General features: G+C 37.8%; 1 protein-coding gene across 3 annotated transcripts in view; it reads right to left on the minus strand.

Moving 5' to 3' along the window:
• GNG2 (G protein subunit gamma 2) overlaps positions 1-22654 on the minus strand; it is a 106937-nt gene that overhangs the window by 35701 nt on the left and 48582 nt on the right. The window lies entirely within an intron of this gene.

Genomic DNA, 22654 nt, shown 5'->3' on the forward strand with positions numbered 1-22654 from the left:
TAACTACAAGCCAATTCATATGTTTCCGAGAACGAGTACTTTCACTGGAAAATCCCAGAAAACAGAATCTCTTTTCTTACTAGTTCTTTTCTATGCAAATGACTAGTGTTTCCTCCATTGAGTAGGGCCAAGAATGGCACTTACATACAGAAACATTTTGCTTATGGTGGTGATGGATTAGTCAGGTTCAGAGCCACTGTGTCTCCCATCACCAAGGAACATGGCAGGGCAGGGTTGAACAAGCCTTTTGTGGTCCTGGAATAAAGCAAAGCCGATTCTGCTAAAGAGGAATGAGAATGTTCAAACGATATTTGTATAGTGCGCTAACCAAATACACCAAAGGAAGTATATACACAAGAGTCAGAAGAGCAATTCACGTCTGGTTAGACCATTATTGGCTTAGCTGAGGGTTATTTACAGTGTCATACTGGTTGAGGCTAAGATGAATGGGCCACTTCACAGACAGTGGTAGTGATTAGTAATCTGTATGGTAACATTTTAGAAGTCATAAAGATAGATGCTTTCATTACTGGTGAGTTTAAAATTAGGATGATACATTTTCTTCTGGCTGGTGAGAACAGATATCATCATCTGAGCAAATAGTTTTCCAGAGACATTGAATCGTCTATAAAAAATTTCATTTATTTGTTAAACTGCATTAGAACAACCTATGTCAATTACTACTGCCAGCCTCTCCTCCCAACGCCAGCTTCACACCCTCCTTGAGTTTTCTGTCCTGCTAAGCACGGATGGATCGAGAGAGAGCCTGCGGCAAGTGAATTCAGTCTTCTCTCTCATCCTAAAGAATATTTCCATGAAAATAAAACCACTTGGATATTCAGTGACCTCACCCACACCCAATTACTTTTGGCTCTAGGCACATAAGGCTTATATTTATGACTAATGCCTGGTATTCTTTCTTTACCCTTGCCTTTCTTGGAAAAGCAAATTCTGCTAAAATTGCTAGAGAATTCTGTAGTTTATAGATACTCATTTTCAGAAAACTTATGTTTGAAAGGCTGCTCAGTGAGTGACTCTCGGCATGCTCACATCTTTTCCCTTCAGCAAAATGTTAGATGGGTCATGCAGGTATGAAACACATCCACCACCGGGGGACAGATAGGAATGGGGTGAAAAGAAATGGTCAGTGGGCCCAGTAGGGCGGCTATTTAAAATAGCTGGAAAAGAAACAACAAACAATCCTGTATCGCTTACTTGATGGGCCTGTCATTCAGGTAATTCCTGATTAAGCAAATGAGCCCTATTCATTTAACAGAGGTCTAATTAATACCTGGCATTACAGAGCCATTTGAAATTCCTAGAATTTGGTCCTAAAAACCCTAATGTCAGCAATCCCACTTGCTTGTGGAATGTTTTTTCCACATATCTACGAATAACAGAACAGAACCTTTAATAAAAGTCTTTTAAAATTAAGAAAGTTATGGTTTGGTGAGAAGAAAGAGAGTCCATGATTTATATGAGACTGTGGTTCAGTTCACACAAGGTACTGTGATGGTACGAAGACTGGCCAAAGGGACTTCAGAGGAGACTTGGTATTTCTATGAAATGTTTTGGTGTCGTGGGAAAAAAAACAAAAACAAAAACAAAAACAAAAACCTTAGGATTCTAAATATACAAGGGTATCGGTCATCTTTTTTTTTTTTCATTGTTTGCAAAGAACACCAAAATACTTAGTTCTAAAATTTTACAGACTTCCTTATATAACAGATCATTCTTCCTAAACATCTGGGTGGCCTTATTTAATCTAACTGAGCAATTAAACTGAAATCTCACAGCCCTCAGTGGCTACTTTCCTTTTAAATCTCAGTGTAATCAAGAGATTTTGGGTTTCCTACTTAACATGCCAGGCATGCTAGGAGCCAAGGATAGAACAGGGAACTGACACAACCCAGTTTTCAAGGAGCTTATACGCTAATGGTAAAGATAGACCCATAAATAGGCAATTTCAACAGGTGTCTTGGATGCTAAGATAGGAGAAAGCCCAGGTATAATGGAAGCAACAAAGAGGGGCACATAATCTTTTTTTTTTTTTTACCCCAGAGAGAGAAAGAAAAAAGAGTTGACAGTATTAATGTGAAATATAGTGATGTGTTTGGTTAAATAAAAATTTCTCTCCAAGTAGAATGGTGGTTGCCAGGGGCTGGGAGTGAGGGAAATGGGGAGATGTTGGTCAGAGGGTACAAATCCTCAGTTAGAAGATGAATAATTTCTGGGGATCAATGTACAGCAATGGTGACTATAGTTAACACTAGTGTATTATATACTTGAATGTTGCTAAGAGGGTAGATATTAACTGTTCTCACAAACACAATGGTAATTACATAAGGTGATGGATCTGTTAACTAACCTTATTGTGGTAATTATTTTGCGATATATTGTGTATTAAATCATCACGTTGTACACTTTAAACTTACACAGTGTTATACACTAATTATATCTCAATAAAGCTGGCGGAAAAAAAAAGGAGAATCTGATATATAAAGAGTGGCCTGGAAAAACAAAATAAGAACTACTATAAACTTGCCTCATAATATCTGTGTAAGGGATATTGCAGTTCAATCTTGAATAACAAAACAGTGAAGTACCAAAAAATCATTTTTCCCCAGCTAATAAATGCAAATAAAAAGTGAAGGAGTGCTCAGTATGCAGTATATGATTTGTTTCAGTAATAGATTTAAAGGTAAACAAAATGTTTCAGGTGACAGCGAGAAAGGCAAGGAACTCAATTTAAATATGTGACAAAAGCTGAAAACAGAAGCTGAAGACAAAGACACCAACAGTTTTCTCCAGCTTTGGACATGAATTCTTATTTGACCTCTGGCCACATGATCGAGACAAACTTAAATGATGTGGAATCACAATTTGACCCAATGACATAAAGAACCACACACGACTGATTTTGGAGGTTTAATGTTATTTACTGTTATTCATCCACTGGTAGTGGGTCTTAATTGAACTAGAAGCTCTCATTTAAAAAAGAAAATTTGAATTTGAAGAATTTTAAATCAGGAAAAGGGATCAGAGAAAAGAAGTACAATGATTGTAATTCAAAATGACATCAGCTCCAGATAAGCAATAGACATTTGATCTGAGACAAAATTAGTTACCATGTCGCTGGATTGACTATGCACTCAAATGGAATTATCTGACCAAATGGGACCGCTAATGGTCAGGGGAGACAAAAAATGAGAAGGTCAGCAAGGCCCAGGAAGGAGGGAAGACTCTTCTCTTAATTAATAGCCCAAGGAAAGGAACCAGTTGAAGTGTGTTTGGCAACTTGCCTCGAGTCAGATGGCTGCATCTGCCTCCAAAGGCCTGCTCCTTCTGACTGGTAAAGAGCTTACGAACGGTGCCCACACACTGTTATTATTGATCAAGACATAAGGGAAAAGCTATTTTATATGAATGTGCCTGAAAATAGAGAAATAACAGATATCTGGCACCAATATCCAAATATTTTCTCAAAAAGATTCTCTTATAGTAACTTTAATACCTAGACTATTATAAATGTTAGTCTAATTTTTATGGACCTTTTAAAAATTAGAGTTAGTAAAGGACGACAAAAATAATCATTAAAAAAATTAGAGATCTCAGACAGGGATCGTTCTGCACCAGCAGTGATTTGGGGTCTGTTATGGTGTGCAGAAACATTCAACTTCAGTCTACATTTCTACCCACTGCATCCTGCTCCTGCCCCTGAAAAAATTAGTCCAAAGCTCATTCAAGAGTTAGATATAAACTCTCTGCCTTTATTTCTACTTATACATGAATCTACCTTTGCCTATTATTTCTATGACTTGTTTATAAGGAAAGGAGTAGAATATTTTTTAAAAGTTAAAATCTGAAATTCACTATTTTGCTTTGCTTTTCACGACTTTCTCCAAATAAACTTAAATGCAGCTTGGCGAAGCCTGGTGCTAGAAGCAAACATAATGTCAAACTGATGATTTCAGGAGATTTGGAAGACAGCAAAACAACTCAGTGTAACTCATCATGGCCAACGGCAGACTTGAGAGCTTAATACTACAGATTGTTTTTTAAAAAATGGACACTTACAATAGAAGATTGGATAAAGAAGCTGTGATACATATATACAATGGAATATTACTTAGCTATAAGAAGAGATTAAATACTGCCATTTGTGACAACATGGATGGACCTTGAGATAATCATGCTAAGCAAAATAAGCCAGACAGAAAAAGTTGAAAACCACATGATATCACTTATGTGTGGGATTTAAATCTAGAAACAACAAACAAACATGACAAACAGAGACTTATGGACAATAGACTAGTGGTTACCAGGGAGGGTGGGGGGAGGGGGAGGTAGATGGGGTATAGGAGGTCAAGTATGTGGTGACAGAAATAAATCTAACTATGGGGTTAACATACAAGCAATATATATATATGACTTACTGTTGAAACTTACTGGATTTTGTTAACCAACGTCACCATAATAAATTTTTTTGAAAAAGTAAAAAATGGACACTTTATATTCTCAATGTCCCTACACCTTTGTTCTTCTCAAACCCTTATTCAGCTTAAAAACCACAACCGATCACTTCCTTGGAGTCTTTTCTCTTTTGGTCCTACCCTGTCCTCACCTCTCCAAGTACATTTAAGGCTTCAATGCCAAGTCTTGCCTAAGAGAATTTGAGCACCTGGCCCTGAAGGAAGGACCAACCTCTGATTTTCAGAGGAGCAGACTCTGAGTGTTTCTTGTCTTCTGCACACGGTAATTACCTTTACCTACAATAGCGATGCCACAAGTTGGGAGAAGTAGAACAGGAGCACAGAATCTATCCAGTTCTATAGTCACACCACTTGGTTTCAGTCGGATCGTCTGCCACATACTAAACTGTCAAGTTACTTAAACATTCAGCCTCAGTTGTGTCAACTGTAAAATGGGAGTATTAAAGACCTAGTTCTTAGGGTTGCTGTGAGGATAAAATATGCTCCATGTACAGTGCTAGAATAGTGTGCCTCAACACGGGACATGCTTAACAACTGCTGATGCTATCAGGATGACGAACACCAAGAAAGATAGGACATGCAGCATCATGAGTAGGAGACAAGGTCATTACATATTTGAAAGCCAAGTGGGTCCAGCGTTTATTTGCAATTATTTGCACTCTTGATTGATTCTTGCATTAGAATTTTTTACTCAGAACTCTATAGACTGTGTCTTAGAGGCTGCCTAACAACTTAAGATGCATCTCATCTATAAACTTTCTCCTTTATAGCACCTTGGGCCATCAGGGGCTACTTCTACCTCAAGGTCCCTCTGCTGAATTACAGAGTGAACTTTGTTCTGGCATTGACTCACCTCTTTCCTCTTCCTTCTCTCCTCTGATTTGTAATACTTTCAAATACCAAAGTCCCTTGCTGAGTCCCTTGCTATGGGCATTTTGTGAAAAATAAAACTGCCTGTACATGGGAAACCACAAAGAGGTCTACTCTTTATAAATGTCTTATATTTCAATATTATCTCTATCTATGACATTCTTCTGCATCTATTACCTAATCTCAACTAAAATGTATTAATAAGCATGATGATGCACCACTGTCAACTAAAATTATCAAAAGTGCTATCTGATATTTAAATAGTACTTCATTATTTAATAGGTCTTCAATGTACTTTATGTCATTTTGACTTCATAGCCATTTTATGATAGCAAAACAGGTGCTATCATTCCTTTTTTTTCAGATTAGGAAACAGGCTCAAATGAATGAACTGGCTTGCTCTAGTCCACAAAACTGTTAAATGGCTCTAAGTTAGAAACTCACAGCTTCTGATTTGGTCTGTGAAGCCAATCATAACAGAAAACTAGTTGTTTAAAGTGATACATACTAAGATATAAATGACTAATAGCTTAAACCTATAAGTGACAGATGCTTTTAAAAAGAGAAATCTGAAAAAACTAATGAATTTATAATTATAGAGTCAAGGAGAGGATGGAGGATTTAGGTATCTTTGAGCAGAGAATATGAATTTTTGCCCATTTTTGCTGACCTGCATGGCCAGCCCTAAGCTGAGGTGTCTCAGGGTGTCTGCTGAGGCTGAGAGAAGAGTAAACCTTTGCCCCTAGAAAACAGTGGGCTTTTCCTGTCACAAGCTACAGTTATGGTACATTTTCATCTTAAATTCATATTCATTTTATATGTAATTCCATGTTTAATATAAAAAATTTTAAAATATAGTGATACTTTTACCATATTAATCCTGCTATGTGGTAGCATTCTTCCAGTTTAAGAAGGTACTATAAAGTCCATGTAGAGTCCCACAAACAAAATCTTTTAAATCTAAATCACATATACATATATAATATATACACACATACATTATAATTAAGTCATATATAATAAAACCTAAGTCATATATATGTGTACATATTTGCCAATACAGAATAGAAAAATGTAAATGCGTGTACATAAATATTTGCGTATGTATGGGGAAAAGTGAAACTAACCATTTGATGTCACAGCTTCCCCAGAAGTTGTGAATCATTAAACAGACCCCCTCTTTGCCTCCACAGTTCAGATCGTTCAGATTCAAATTTTCTGGAAGCTTGATGTCCTTCCGGTAATTTTAACTTAAGACTCACGACCAAGAGGGAACTCTCTGAAAAGCTCCACTTCCCTCTGGGCACCTTCTTGATGTTTTCAACAGGAAATGCAACACGCTGGCTGCAATAGAATGAAAACCTTAGACAGGTTCCAATCATTTCCTACTAAATGCCTATTATTTTCTCTGCTCAGTTGTTATGTTTAAATATGGGCATTTTGTGAAAAATAAAACTGCCTGTACATGGGAAACCACAAAGAAAGTTATTTGGCAGAAATAACTGCCCTGCTAACAAAATGTATGTTGGCCTGTTTAAGGCCAAGCTCCTGGGGCCACTCTGAGTAACTCTGATGGGAAGCGTCTGCAGGCTGCATGCACACTTCCCCCTCTCCACCCCCACAACAGCTTTGGAAATTAGCAGTTGCAACCTTTGACTGGCCTGTACTGAGCCATCCCACCCGCGGCCGCTCAGGAAGCACATACCAGCAAACAGAATGAAAGGGGCCTTTATAAACAGGAGTCGGTTATTTCTTAAACAGACTCCCACATAAAGGCTTTTTTGTGTCTTATTCTTTAGGCAAAACTGAGCCCCTTCTGAACAGTCTTGGGAGAAGGAGGAGAAACTGAAGATAGGGAGGAGGCTTGATGGGGGATGTTACATAGCTCAGGACAAAGGAGGGGCCATGGGGAGGGTCAGAGGCTTTTCAAAGGTAAAAGCTCCAGTGCTTGGTGGCTGACAGGGAGTGAAGACAAGGTGTTGTTGTCAGGACTAAAAGGAGCTGTCTGGACAACTACCTCGGGTCTTCTCCAGAAAGGGAATCACCCACACAAGGAACTAAGTTTAGGACAGATCCTAGGGCTCTGATCTCCAGAAAAATGTCAGGGAACTAGATGTTCTCTGAATAGACTTAATTTCTTGTCTTTTTCTTTTTATCTAAAAAGCTACATTTTATAGTTTACAAGATTCAAAAGCAATTTTCTTCCCATTATACTATCCTAGTTTGTTTCTCTTTTCCTAAAGAAGCAAAATCTCCTAAACCATTTCAGACATCCCAGAATCTGAACAGTATGTAGGAAAAGCCTGGAGTTTTACAATTTGACTTATTTGGCTATTAACATGATTAAATACACGTGTGCACACACACAAAGACACAAAAGATATATAGTAAAGTCTCAATTTATTCTTCATTAAACATTTAATAAAAATTTATCATAACCTAACTGAATCCAGGTGGTACCACTTATAAAGAAAATGCCAAGGAAAACAGTACAAAGAAAAAAAAATAGGGTTTTAGAGATTTGGATGCATTAATGAAGAGAAAATGATGCTCCTTATTGTAATTTTTATTAGCTTTGTTAGAATAGACTCTCTACAATAGGCAGAAACCAGATAAAGTTAATTCTTACAATTTTTAAATAATTTTTTTCATGATTTGAAAAATCCTTCCCAAGGTTAATTTATGAAGTCTCATTATATTGCTTAAAAAAACTCCTTGCCTTTAGAAAACCCACATCTCAGCACCTCCAGTAATAACATCTATCTCTGCTGCTTTGTTGCCCTAGCCACAGGTGTAACAGCATTATGAAGTAAGCACTAGTTTAATATCCTGTACAGAACCCATACCCAGAGTCTTAATTACCCGCCTGTGTTCAAAGAATGAAGAGAGTCCGCATGGGTATCAAATAAAGCACTTTTGGGTTATGGCCCCTCTACAAGCAATAAAAAGTTGTCCCTTTAAAACATACCTGAAACAAAGGGAAGTTTGATAGGCATTGTGGAAATGTAAATCTCGGTTCCCACACACTAGTCTGTTTACACGTTCCTTCCAGTGTCTTGAGCATTCTGCCTCTCCTAGAGTCCCATCCTTCAAAGAGGTGACCTCCTTTCAGAGGGTATTGATCATAGTAACACTTCTTAAGTACTTCCCATGAGTCAGGCACTGTTCTAAATACTTTCCTTAAATTAATTCACTAAATTCTCACAACTCTCTGTAGCAAGTACTAATATTGTCCCCCACTTTACATTTTTGGAAATGGATACACAGAGAGTTTAAGAAGCTTACCCAAGGTCACACAGCCAGTAGATGACACAGCTGAGACCTGAACCCTCACAATCGGGTTCCAGAGTCTGTACAATTATCATGACACTATATAACCTTTATATAGGACTTAGGATCTAAAAAGACCTCAGAAATGATCTCATCTTAATTTTCTCATTTTATAGGAAAAAGAATGAGAGTCAATGGAAGTTAGGGGACTTATCTTGGAACATATAACTAGTTCCTGGCAAGACCAGAGCAAAACCAAGATCGCTATAATCCTAATGAAATGTGTAAATACTGTCCTCTTCTTCCTGCCCCCTTAACCCCAGAAGAATTCAGTTTTCCTAATGAGCCCAGTACCTTTTTCATTATTCCATATTGCCTTCCATATTACCATGGTCTCAATGACTGCTATTTGTCAGGCCTATGTAAATTTGTGATGTTTTCATTAAGAAAGATCAATATTGGCAGTAACACAGGCAAAATTCACGGTTGGGGTATTCTGGTCATCTTTCATTGTTTATAAAGGATAAAAGGAAAGGAGGGACTAAGAACCATTCAAGGGACACTATTTTAAGAGCTCAAAATCCATCCCTGATGCTTAACTAGACCCTTTCATTTTTAAGTTCTATCCAAAGTAAGTCTTTCTTATTGTATCTTATAGCATCCTGTTTCCATCCTTCAGAGTAATTCTATATCACAATTTGCAACTGTATATATAGCTCTGTGTGTGTGTGTGTGTGTGTGTGTGTGTGTGTGTGTGTGTGTCTTTATAGCTAGACTGTAAGCTCCCTGAGGACAGAAGCCATATCTCTTTTACATGCCTAGTACATAGTAGGTGCTATATTAATATGTGTTAAATGAAGTTACACCGAAGACTCAGGAACACGGTATTAAAAGATGATCTTAGGCTGCTCCACATTATGCCAAATAAACATCTATTCTTCAGTGCTCATTACCTGGTCCATATCCATAACTAAAGCAGAATACGTGCAAACAAAGTTTCAATCAGCAGAAGTCTAGTTGGCTTACAAATCTACCTTTCACTCAGGGTCCAGGAACCCTCAGGGCGGGCCTGGCCATAACGTTAAACCTTCATCACCAAACTAAGGAGAAGTCCAGTCTAAAACATCTAAATTATGGAATATATCAGGAGGAAATGTATTACTTTTAAGTTCTGAGGGTAACTCGAAGTATATGAGTGGAGTTTGCTGCAAAACACTTCTTTGAGGACCTGCTTAAAAGACTAGAAAAATAATTTGTGTTTGGCATGTTCATATACGGCATACATATGTCTATGTAAAGAGTTATTTCTAAAGACCTTAAGGATGTTAAAAACAAATCATTCTTTTAACATTTTAAACATTACTCTTACAATCTTGCTTACACATTACTGCATTATAATCAACTGCATTATTATCCACAAAGAAAAAGTGCGTTGAGTAAAATTAAATGTCAATGTAGCCGCTATCTGAAATAAAATGTGAATTAGTAGAATTTAAATTAATGAAGTTTTTACTCGAGCAGAATTATAAAGTTTTCTAAATTCTATTTCCTTGACGATGATATTTAAGCATGTCTCCAAAAATAATACTTTGTCTGTTAATTTTTGCATGATGAAGAAAACAGATTCAAGTCAGTAGCATTAACTCTGTGCCGAAGTGACCCATCTGCTTCAGTTTCTATTTTATAGCTGGATCTAAGTAAAATTTTATTTTTGTGCTATATATGTCAGTGTATTCATTTACTTGCTTATTTTGAGAAGCATAAATTATTGAAAAGAGCCTGTAAAACACAAGGTAAGCACTCTCTCACAGGGACCATGCCAGTGATGAACAATTACTTTTTTATTTGTAGAAAATAACCTTTGAATAAGTTGGAATGGATAGATACTTTTAAAATTCAGATTTAACCCTTAGCCTCATCTTATCAAAATGAAATTGCAAATTCTGTTCTCTTTTTTAAATGAAGATAAAAGTCAACTTTATATTTTAAAAAATGCTCTCTGTTGGGGCATGTCTACATAAGAACTAAGAAGCAGAATTAGTTGGAAGCTGCTCTGTGCTGTGCAGAGACAGTGCAGCCCTTCCCTTCACCAGTGTGCATGACTTGATCTTGCACCACAGCCAAATATTATTAGGTCACGACTTCGGCAGGTGTCTTTGGCACTGTCAAATAAAAGTGCTTTGGGGATCCCTTCTACCCCACTGGATCTTACTGTTTCCTCCCATCACTTGGGCTCATTACCCTGCATCTTTATTTAGTCTTTTTCCCTTTTATGGAGAGGAAGGTGGGGTTTGTTAGTGTTTAAAATAATGTGTGTCTGATTGATTGATTGATAAGGAAATGATCAAAAATTCAGATTTGATTTTATGATTAAAATAATTATGGCTAAATAGCTCAATGGTATGATTTTTTGAAAGCCTGATTTTTACTTTCAGGGAACCAAAAACTCCTTTGATTAATCCTAAATACCTTTAATCAGAGGAAATTCTGATTTAAAAATATATAATAAAAAAGACATGGTTCTAATAAACTCAGCATCTGGCTAAGGTTCTGGCTTTAATCCCCTAGAGGATGTTGCATATTGCAGGAAGATTCCAGAGGAGATTGCAGGATGAAGGAAACCAGTTGTGTCACTGCCGTCTGATAAATGGGATGCAATTTTCTTGTGCTTTTCCTGGAGCTAAGCAAGTACATCTATGGAAAAATTTTTCATTCTTTATCCATCTTCCCAACAGTGGCTGGGTTTCACTGGGAAGTGTGGTGACTGGGTATTTTTACTCCAGAGCATTTAGGGACTATCTCCACTTCAATGGAAAAAATTTTGGAAGTGAGATATCATTTTGAAAGGGTGAGGGATCAACCAGAGATGCACTCAAATGCCTAACAGCTACCAAAGGTTTAGGGAAAATCCATCAGGCCACGTCTTTCCTAGCCACCAATTCCTCTCTAGCAAGTCTTACTTTCAGCAGGCTTTGCCTACTCGGTACCCAAGCGAGCCCTGAACATGCCTGGCAGTGTATTTAAAATCAGATCGCCAGCAATGGATGAGTTCTGAAATAAATTTTTGCTTCTTAAGCCATATATCCAGGGAGCTAGGCACCCCGGTAATGTTGCCTGCATTATGCCCATCTGGACAGGCCTTAACCTTCAATGACCAAGACTTTCTCCCTGAATCTTAAAAATGCTATTAGATAGGAGGCAGTTTCAAAGCTGGCAGATGGGCACTACTTGACATACCCTGTCTATCACGCTGCACCTCTGAGATATCTATACCAACCTGGGTGTGGTCCAAGACAGCTCCGCACTGCCCCCACCACACTGTAGGCAGCTCGGTCTCCCAGAGCTCCCCTTTCAAATCCAGGCTTCCTCCCTTCTCATTAGTCACTGATGAAGATGCACCAGCTACAAATCCTAATCTCCCAGGAGAGTGTGTTAATTTGATTAATTTCCATTTTCTTTTCCAGAATTATTCTGGTGGTGAAATTTTAGCACTTTAAGATGTTATAACATTGGCATCCTAGAGACTGAAATATGAAATAACAGCAAAGAATAGGTCCTTGTAGGAAGCCAATGTGCAAATTTTCCCACCACGTTCTGCCAACAGTACACAATTTTCAACTACTCCATTTATCTCCAGGGGGCAAATAATGGATATATTCCAGCACCCACTCAATTTGTGTTTTCTTCCGGCTAAAGTAATAACAGATCTAAAATATGGCTTTCATCTAAAATTAGCCCTTATTTAGAAATCATCAGATACAGTTAATACAAGAAAATTTCATGTAGAAATAAAATGGATTATGTAGACAGAATGCTGCGTGTTTTCATTAACCCAATCAATCATTTTTTATTCACTTGGTGCCTACCCTATGTGGTATGTAGTACAAAAGTGGACAAAGAAACAAGCAAGAAGAAGTCCTATTTTCAAAGAACTTGCCTTTGAGGTTGACTTTCATAATCTTTGATAGTCCCACTATATCTTTTATATTTCTAATGCCTCTGTCTCTGAAAATGACAATAATTATAAGTTTATCTTACTATATTGTCATCACCTGTCACCTACTGCCACCACCTCCTCCCCCCGCCCCCCAGGAGAATGAAAAAGGCCAGATATGGTATTCTGCAGTGTGCTTCTGTCTGAGAAGAGTACAACATCTGTCTGAAAATTTCTAAACACATGACCTTTAATTCATATATGTAGGCCAAAATGATTATTTCCTGCTAAGTATGTGTTCCTTTCAAAGAACTAGTTTAGAGAAATGCCACTTTTTTTTCAAATAACATTTTGTCATAACACATTAAAAAATATATTTTCTATTGTGAAGAAATTATTTAAGGGCTTAAAATTTTTTAAATAAAAATACATACTAACTCTAGGGTAGAGGGAAGGTGTCAGCAAAGGTTCGGGTTTGTTGAAAGGTTGTATAAGCCAGACCCCACACTGACAAATCTATTACAGAATAAAACTAGTGGCTTCTAATTTATCATATTTACTCATTTTCTGCCTAATTTTCCATTTATCCCAAGTTCATTCTGCTTACTTGCTGCCTCTCTAAATTCCTACCATACACTGACAGCTACTTAGGTGTCTTTTGTGAATTCGTTTATGCTCTTTGTTCCATTCACTTTACTTGAGGCAATAAAAGTTTACAAGGAAAAAAATACATTATATTATCAGTCAGTCATAATTTTTACACTTAAATGCATCCTTTCCCCTCATAATAAAAGAGAGGCGCAACATCATAAAACATAAATTTCTTAACCAAAAAATTGCTATTTTTATCCCCGGGCTAAGTAACTGCCTTTAAAAACCAACCTACCTACTTACCTTCCTTCTTTCCTTCCTCCCTCCCTCCCTCCCTTCCTTCCTTTTTCTCTTTCTTTCTCTCTCTCTCTTTCCTTTCTTATTTTTTCTTTCTTTCTTTCTTTCTTTCTTTCTTTCTTTCTTTCTTTCTTTCTTTCTTTCTTTCTTTCTTTCTTTCTTTCTTTCTTTCTCTCTCTTTTTTCTTTCTCTTTCTCTTTTCTTTCTCTTTCTTTCTTTTCTTTTTCTCTCTTCCTTTCTTTCTCTCTCTTTCTTTCTCTCTCTCTCTTTCCTTTCTTATTTTTTCTTTCTTTCTTTCTTTCTCTCTCTTTCTTTTCTTTCTCTTTCTTTCTTTTCTTTTTCTCTCTTCCTTTCTTTCTCTCTCTTTCTTTTTTTTTTTTTTTAAAGGATGATGCCCTTATTCTAAGAAAAGAACAAAGAAGACGAAAGGGAGCATAGGGAGAAGATAACTGAACTGATTAATATATTTTAGCTCTAAACATGGCCAAAGTTTCTTAACACATAAGGCAAAACGATGATCAGGTTACGCAGCTTTCAGACAGGGTAAAGGCAAAGTAAACTCGTAAATAGAAAGAAATGTCCCTGATGTTAGACTCAAGGGAGAATTCATGAAGTGACAGGCTCTTTGGCCCTTCCTTATGACAGCATGCATGGCAATAAGGCATGATACCAGGTCATGCATATGTGTTGTCCATATCCCCGGTGTTATCAAGAGAGATCCCAATCACATAATCTTCAGATTTCTTCCAAAGCTAAGATGTGAGTTACTCTGGTTGACATGAAAGACCGGCTGAAATCTGTAATACACTTAAAACAACAACAACAAACATTCTTCAACTAAAATCTGATCAAGCTAACTAGCCCATGGGATTATGTTCAACAAGTTTCATCAGCTAAGATCTCTGTTACCTACCGGACCCACCAGACCAGGGCCACAAAGGAGCTCCCTTAGACTGCTTTAATTAGGTATTTCACTTACAAATGAATTAATTAATTAGTGATAAGCACTTGAAGCACATTACTCATGTGGTCTATTCAAAGCTTTAAATAGATTAAAACTGCTGACATCTCATTACTTTCAGATAATGTTACATAGGGCTTAGCCCCCAAGATGACTTACCAAACCTTTTGCCAAAAAGTTTGCATTTATTCTAATCCCTCCTCTACCCTGGGCATCCTTAGCAGGAAGGATCCTTCAAGAAGATTCAGAAAGAAAGATTAAAGCGGGAGCTATGGTCACTGTGGTTATCATTTCTCTATCAGTATTTCTTAAGGCACAACAAAGCTGCCGAAGATGGTGGTCCGTTTCCATCCTGCCTTGGTCTGATGTCCATCTATGACCCCAGTGAGATGGCACTGCCATGTCTGGCAGTCTCTGGTTGGAATAAAAATAGTGATAGACATACATAAGAGCTAAAATGGAACCACTACATTCTCAAGAAACAAGATGATTGCAACTTAAGTACCTTCTGCAAATGTATATAAAAATGCAAACAAATAAATGAACACTTTGAACTTTATGCTTAATACAGTGACTCCCAGTATCAAGCACACGTATGGAATTTCCTATCCAAATAGGCCTAGTAAATATAGCAAACTGGGTGAAATTTGAAGCTAGGACAGAATAATTTTGTGTCTCTTTTATAAAATTCATTCATACAGATAAAAAAATCATTTGGTTATTTGTGAACATAATATGGGCCTAGGGATGAAAGTACGTTTGTAAGAAACTAAATGAATTCTTGGTGTTGGTCTTTATTGAAGAAGCTATCGGAGAGATTTCCATTTGAAAATAGTCTTGGGAAAGTGAAATGCATGAGCAATTAAATCAAACTGTGGTAAATGTACATCAAATTCTCCAACACACTAACTGCACCTAGATAAGTTTCCAGACCAGGGCAGTTCTACTTAAGAATTTTATTATATATTTATTACTTTACTCAAGAGTTTTAAATAAAGTAAGAGTGAAATTGTGAAACTATTGGCCAAAGCACTTTTAAAATCAGTGCATGTGACAAACTCCTCAAAATTAGGCAAATTATTAAGGTGGTCAAATTCATAAAACCGAAAGCATAAATAAAGCCATCAGAAGTTTATTGTTAAGACATAGGACATACTCCCTAGAAATGGCTAATGTTAATTTCTGGATTAAAGAAGCACATTCCATTTGAAGAAGTTGTTAATATGGTAAATATAAAACACAAGTTACATAGAGATACTACATACATAACATTTATTTCACAAAATATTGCCTTTTTCCCAATTATAAATTAATATATGTCACTTGAAAAGAATCCGGAAAATGCAGAGAATATGAAAAATATTAAAAAATAGAAAAAGCATTTGTAACCCCACTATCTAGAGATAAAATTTTAGTGCCATTCTTTCCATTACATATATATACACATAAATATACATTATGAAACACATATGTGAAAAAAATTCATGTATATGGTTTCTGTTATTGTTGGATGAGGTTCAAGAGAATATACGGAGTACCTCCATCCTAATATTAAACATAAATGTAAAGGTTGTAACCTTCACTCCCACAGTAACTTCGAGTTCTGCAGCAGTATGAGCAGCCACGATGCTTATTTTTTCATCTGTAGTGCTCCTTTTCCATCTGTTGCCCCTCCCTACAACCTCTCCAAGTCTCTGCTGCTTCTCGTGGCTCTGTGGCTCACGACAAGGGAGAAAGGACCATAAATCCTGCACTTCCCTCTCATTGTACAGATCTCATCCGTAGCAACTGGAAATTTTAAAATTCTTTCCCATAAACTTTGTTTTTTAATGCTCTTATTTTCCCAGCAACTTATTATTTTAAAATAATAAACATACGGAAAAGTTGAAAGACTAAAACAATGAACAACCTATATGCCATCCACCTAGATTTAACAACTGTCACTTCTGCTCTCTGTCCCTATGTCTCCCCACCACCTGAAATGAGGCAACAGACATCATTGATGCCATCCCTGAACATTCCAGCAGTTGCACCTCTTTGAAAGCAGAAGTCTAAGATTACAGGTTAAAATAATTCCCAGGAGAGTTCGTGAATTTCAGCAGTTCTACCTAAATATTTATTTTAGCTTTTCCTAGGCAAACTCTTACCTGAAGGAAACAAAACAATACCAATGCAGGTAACAGAGACACAGACTGCAGCATAATATCTGGTGTAAGGCTTTGTAAAGGACTGCCCACACGATGTTTTCCCCCTGTGTGTTGACTTTGGCCTCATATTAGAATCATCGACATATTAGAAGAAAGAATCTAGGCTGGCAACTCTGCAGAGAATAACTCCCCTCCAGAATGTCAGATTCGGTCAATCACGCAATTCTGCTTTGAAAATTTCACCCGAGTACTTCTTCTGGTATGCCTGAAGAAGCCCAGCAGTAATGAAAGTGGACAGAATTCAACCTACATACATAAGAGCCAAAGAGGGGTTCTGCCCTGACAATGGCGACACGTACCCCTGCAAAGACCCCTGGCCGGCCTTCACTAACTAAAGCAGCTGTAGCACCATCAGAAAATGACAATCTCTCCCTCACCTAACTGAGATCAGGAGGTTTCAGAGAGAGTGTAACACTTTCAAGACACACTCCATATTTAGTCTGAGCCACTGGAATTAAGAGGTTTGGAAGTGGAGGTGAGAAGAGCAGGGGTCGAGGGTGGAGGGCAGAGAAGCTCCCAGTCCTGCCCAAGAATCCAGGGGATCTTAAGGCTTTCTTTTTCCTTAACCGGCCATTTCTATCATATTCCCTCTATTCTTTCTTCCCCCTCTCCCAGTAATAACGAAAGCTAAAATTTACATATGGCTGAGAGACAGTGTAGTAAAGCGGTTAAGAGCTTGGACTTTGAGCCTAATTGCCCAAGTATGAGTCTACATTCTGATATCTACTAACTAGGGGATCTGGGCCGAGATACTGAACTTGCGTGCTTCCTTTTCATCTGGAAAGTGGAGATGATGAGAAAAATCACACATATCTTCTGGGATCTTGTGAAGATTAAATAAGTTAGTATGTTCGAGACACTTAGAACAGTACCTGGAACTGTAGTTTAAATCTACTAAATAATTACATTATACAAAAGACTTTTCTCGCCTCAACTCTTTTAATCCTAACAAAACCCCCATGAGAGAAAGCTATCATTATTCCCATTTTACAGATAAGGAAAATGAAGCTCAGGTAAGTTCATTAAGTCTCCAAGACTTCCCAGATAGTAAGTGGTGATGCCAGGTTTTGAGCTGAGGCAGTGGGTCTCCAAGGCTATATACATACTTGGCCATTCGGCTCTGTGGCTTTCCAAATTGGGACACAGGAACACAACATCACGCTCAGGAAACTATTTCATTCTCACAGGGCTAGATGAACATTCCCTTCCCTGCCCCATAACAGATTTACTTGTTCATTTCCCCCATCCCAAACATACACACATATGCACATGCACACGTACACATGCAATTTTTATAAAGCCTGACATAAAAGGATGATACCATTAAAGCATGACATTAAGTCACGTTGTATTTTTCATTTTCCATGTTTGCAAAAGCTGAAGCTGACCACCCTGGCGAGCAGCACTGATAGGCCCTGGACCCAAGTCCCAAGCCCTGACCATGTTCCCCTCTCAGTTCCCCAAAGATACCGCTAGACAAATTCTGAAGCTAGGAGCACAGCTCTCAACTGTACACCTTGTTAAATAATGACTCAGAACTTGAGCAGCAGTGATGCATTTCAGAAGTTCAAAAACTAAAGGCAAAGAGAAGCAAAGTAGGTTGTTCCGGAAGCTCTGCCAGTTAATTCCATGTAGACAGGTGACCCATATTATGTCAATTAAGTGCCGCTTTAGAGGCACGCCGCAGTGGGCTTTTTAAAACATTGAACATTGTAAGGTAATGTGGAGATGGAGTAAGGTTTGCTGAATGCACTAGGGCCTTTCCTCTCTGTAATTCAATTAATAGAATCGGGCATGGACTTTGGTGGAATCCTCCCAGGCTGCTGAAAGGCAAAGTGGGGCATAGACTTTCAAGTCCATGAGGATAGAAAGGTATCCCGTGGCAAGGCTGCTCGGCCCCAGGAGTGTGTGCCAGATACGAAAACGGGTCCCAGCCCAAGTGCATTCTGCCCATGAAGCACAGGTGGACAATGAGGGGAAGGAGGTACACGGCTAATGAAGCCGTTGGGGCTTCTTACCCAGCTGACATCTCTCCCTTCCAGGCCAATGTCCATTACTTTCCTCTCACCCCTTCAAATTTGCCCTTTGGAACATTTCTATATCCTGAATTCTTTTTTTCGAACTACTTCTTTCAGCAAAATGAGTAAGCCCTGCATGATCTGGCTCTGGGTCCGTTGTCCAGTTTCATCTCTTGCTATGATCTCTTCTGGCCACACTGGTTTTTTTCAGCATTTTAAATAGCCCTTCCTACCTCAAGCCTTTGCAAACACGCTATTTGTTCCTTTTTTTTCTGCCTGGCCTGATTCTCCCAGTATCTCTCCTACTTATCTCAAATTCATCCTTTAGATCTCCACTTTTCTGGTTCTCTGAGATACTGCTCATTCATAGACGTAATTACAGTTTGTAAATATCTATTTGTGATTATTTGATTATCGTCCATCTTCCCTACTAGCCTGGCATAGTTATGTTGGTGCCTGATTTAGCGCACGATTATATACCTAGGGCCTATAATAGCTTCCAGCCTACAGTGCGTACTCAATAGTTATTTGTTGAGTGAATCCATGAATGAATGAATAAACGGTCTCTTCAGTTAATGTGAAATATTAACCTTGTTTACACATTAGTGGCTGAAACCAATGCATTACTTTTCTCAGACAATTTGGGAGCTTTTTAAAGGATATTGAGTCCAAGGTGTTAGGCAAAACAATCATGAGATTTTTCAGGAAGGAATGGTGCAAGCTGTTGAAAAGAGCTGGCAGAGCTGGCCAATCTGGCTTTCTACAATCCACTTATCTTACTGCCTTTGCCGATGCACAGATAGATACCTGAAGACATCGGAGTTATCTCGTTAAGAGGTGAGCTGGGTAAACATCTATATGTTTATACTCAAGGCACAGAAGGCACATTTGGGCTCTGGAGATGTGTACAGAACTCTGGGGATTGAGTGGGTGCAGTTGTCTAGAATCAACTTCTCACTGGGTTCTTTTCACTCTCCCTGGTGGTTACTCTGATCTCACTGTAGGCCTTTTTTTCCTTTCTTTTTGTCTTAGGTTTCTCTGCCAAGTACAACACCATATGCCTTCTTCAAAATCACAGCAAGGTGTATCATTAGAAGGCGGGGGTTTTTGAGTGTAAGTACAATATTTTCAGCAGACGACCCAGCAATATCTAGTAAAATTTGAATGCACGTACTCTTCACTCAATAATCCACTTTGAATTAACCAATGTCACCTCAATAAATTTTTAAAAAATAGAAAAAAAAATAGTTCACTTTGAAAATTTTCCCTGAGAAATTCTCATACGGCATGCAAAGATGTATGTACAAACGTGATTCTTATTTTGTCTAAAAATAGTGGAAAAACTTAACTGTCTAACAGTAGAGACTGGTTAGAAAATTCTGGACATATTCTATTTGCTACAGTCATTCAATAGAATATTATGCAGCTAGTAAAAAATGAATTTATATACCGACATTAAAAGCTATCCACAAAAATTGTTAAATGAACGAAAAAGATTCAAAATAGTGTATAGTTTTTATTAAATATATTTTATAGTGATATAGATTTATGTATATATGTGGTTATAAGTTTACATAAAACTTTAAATTTCTCTATTACTTATTATTTACAGGCTTCATAACTATATTTTACTTAAATATAGTAATATTCACATTTACATCTCTGGGCAAAAACATAAAATTTGTTTTCAAAATGTGATAGTCAGTGTTACTCACTTGATTAAGAGGCTGTCATCAGATATAGCACCAGACTTACAAAGAATGCAGCTGCCCAATTAATGGTTTTTAGAAAAGCTAGTCATTTGGACCTGTGGCAGTCAGCCTCCAAGATGACCTACAATAAATATTTTTGCCTCCTGGTATTCAGACCCTTTTGTGACCAATAGATTGTGGAAGAGATGATGGTTTGTTACTTCTAAAATCAGGTTATGAAAGCCTGTGGCTTTTGTCTTGGGCTTTCTCCCCCTGGATCACGTGCTCTTGGGGAATCCATGTCATGAGCAGTTGTACAGAGGCCCCTGTGGTGAGGAACTGAGGCTTCCTGCCAACAGCTTACATGAATGAGCTTGGAACCAGATCGTCCAGACCAGTCAAGCCGCAGGTGACTGCAGCCCCAGCTGACACCTTAACTGCAACTTCATGAGAGCACCTGAACCAGAGCCACCCAGCTAAGCCACTCCTGGATTCCTGACCCACAGAAACTGTTAGACAATAAATGTTTGTTGTTTGAAGACACTCTGTTTGGGTTAATTTTTATGTAGCCATAGAGAACTAATACAGGACTGGATCAAATATATAATTTTTAGTGCCTCTTTCCCAATGTGCACATATAGCCCTTTAAAGTTACCATCTTTATCCTCTAAACTTAAGTCTCACCTTGGTTCCCGCTTTGCACCAACCTCAAACTGGTAAAGACCAGCACCGAAAGTTACTATAAGGCATGGTGTTCTGCCCGCAGGAGGGTACCGCTAATGAAGCGTAGAGGGGATTGAATACAAGGGCGGTCTGGAACTAATTTGGTCTCAAGCCTTCAAATTAAAATCCTGTGCTTTTAAAAAGACTTCTGCCTTTTTATCTGACCCAATCGAATTGTTACTTTATTGATTCAGGCAGTGGCTCCCAGTAAATGTTATAAGAGAACACCCATAACAAAGAAAAGAACAGAACAGAAAAGAAAGCTGTCCATTATTACCTTGCTAAGTGTGGTCTCTGATGAAAGAAGAAATGGACTCCTTTCATAAGTAGATTTAATTCTGCTTAATGCCAGAGAGAGAAATGAGCTTCTACTGTTGTAGAAGTCTTTTCTGTTATTACGTTGGTGTGTTTCCACTCAAGACCCTTATTTTCTATGGTTTTTAATACAGCCATAAGCATCTGTTCAAATAGTTCTAGGAATGGCTTTTATTTTCTGTTTTAAAATGGCTTGCACTTGTATTGTACATTTTGTATGACTGAAGAAAATGTGTGTATGAACCACCACCTGAAAAATCACTAAGAGGTCAGGGAAGCACAGCCAGCATATCCAGGGAAACCAATCTCTCAAACCATCAATTTACTGTCAGCTTGGTCCAGGGGGACTTGGCAGTGGCTGCCAGCCTGAATAAAATCTAGGAGCTGTCATGCCTGTGCTTCCAGTATGGCCTAGTAATAAAGTCATGGAGTCCTTGCAAGGGGTTCTCAAACAGGCTCCACGTGAAATAGACTCAACACACATGTGTTCTTCTATTTTCTCAAATATAAGTAGAATTTCCATATATCAAATGCAAATTCATTCAAAAGTACTCAATAGCTTTTGTATTTAATGAATATTAAAAGTATAGCTTTCATTATATAACATACTGGGATTTGTAAAATTTTATTAAAAGAAAAAGACTTTTTCAATTGATGTGTTAAGAATCGTTCTAGAGATGCTACTGGCAGCTAAAAATATTTCTCATTCTCAATGAGATGTAACTGCATTCTAAGTCAGTTTTACCCACTCTCTGAACGTGAAAATTCAGTACATTGATTAAAGCAAATAGTGCTTTATGCATAAATTTACATTTACAGAATATGCATTTTCAACAAAAAGAAGAACAGTCTCATTATACAATAAGTATGGAATATAAAATGTACTATAATGTCATAATTCCTAGTAGGTCAAAAAATTTAACATGGAATAGTAAAATATAGAAAGAAGGAGGAGGAAAGAAGGAACAGAGCAGAGCTCTTGAGGGCCAGGTGCTATGAGAATCAGGAAGTAGAAACTCCTGCCTCATGTGCAAGATTCTAGAAACTTCAGTGGTTAGTGACAGCAATAGTCCCCTCTAAGTTTCTTTAGAAGAGTGAAGAAGAACGTAGTCTGTCTTAGGTCTCTGTCATATCTGATGTTGTCCTGCCAACGGATACCCTTGTATTGCAATGGGTCACCCACTTTTGTGGCCTATTCGGCTTCCATTCTTAGAGCTTGCCTCTACAGGTCAAAGTAAAAAGTAAAGGTAATTAAAATGAATCCAACATTCCTAAATCTCTGGA

This window comes from Pteropus vampyrus, unplaced genomic scaffold, assembly GCF_000151845.1.
Source record: "Pteropus vampyrus isolate Shadow unplaced genomic scaffold, Pvam_2.0 Scaffold15, whole genome shotgun sequence".
Lineage (NCBI taxonomy): Eukaryota > Metazoa > Chordata > Mammalia > Chiroptera > Pteropodidae > Pteropus > Pteropus vampyrus.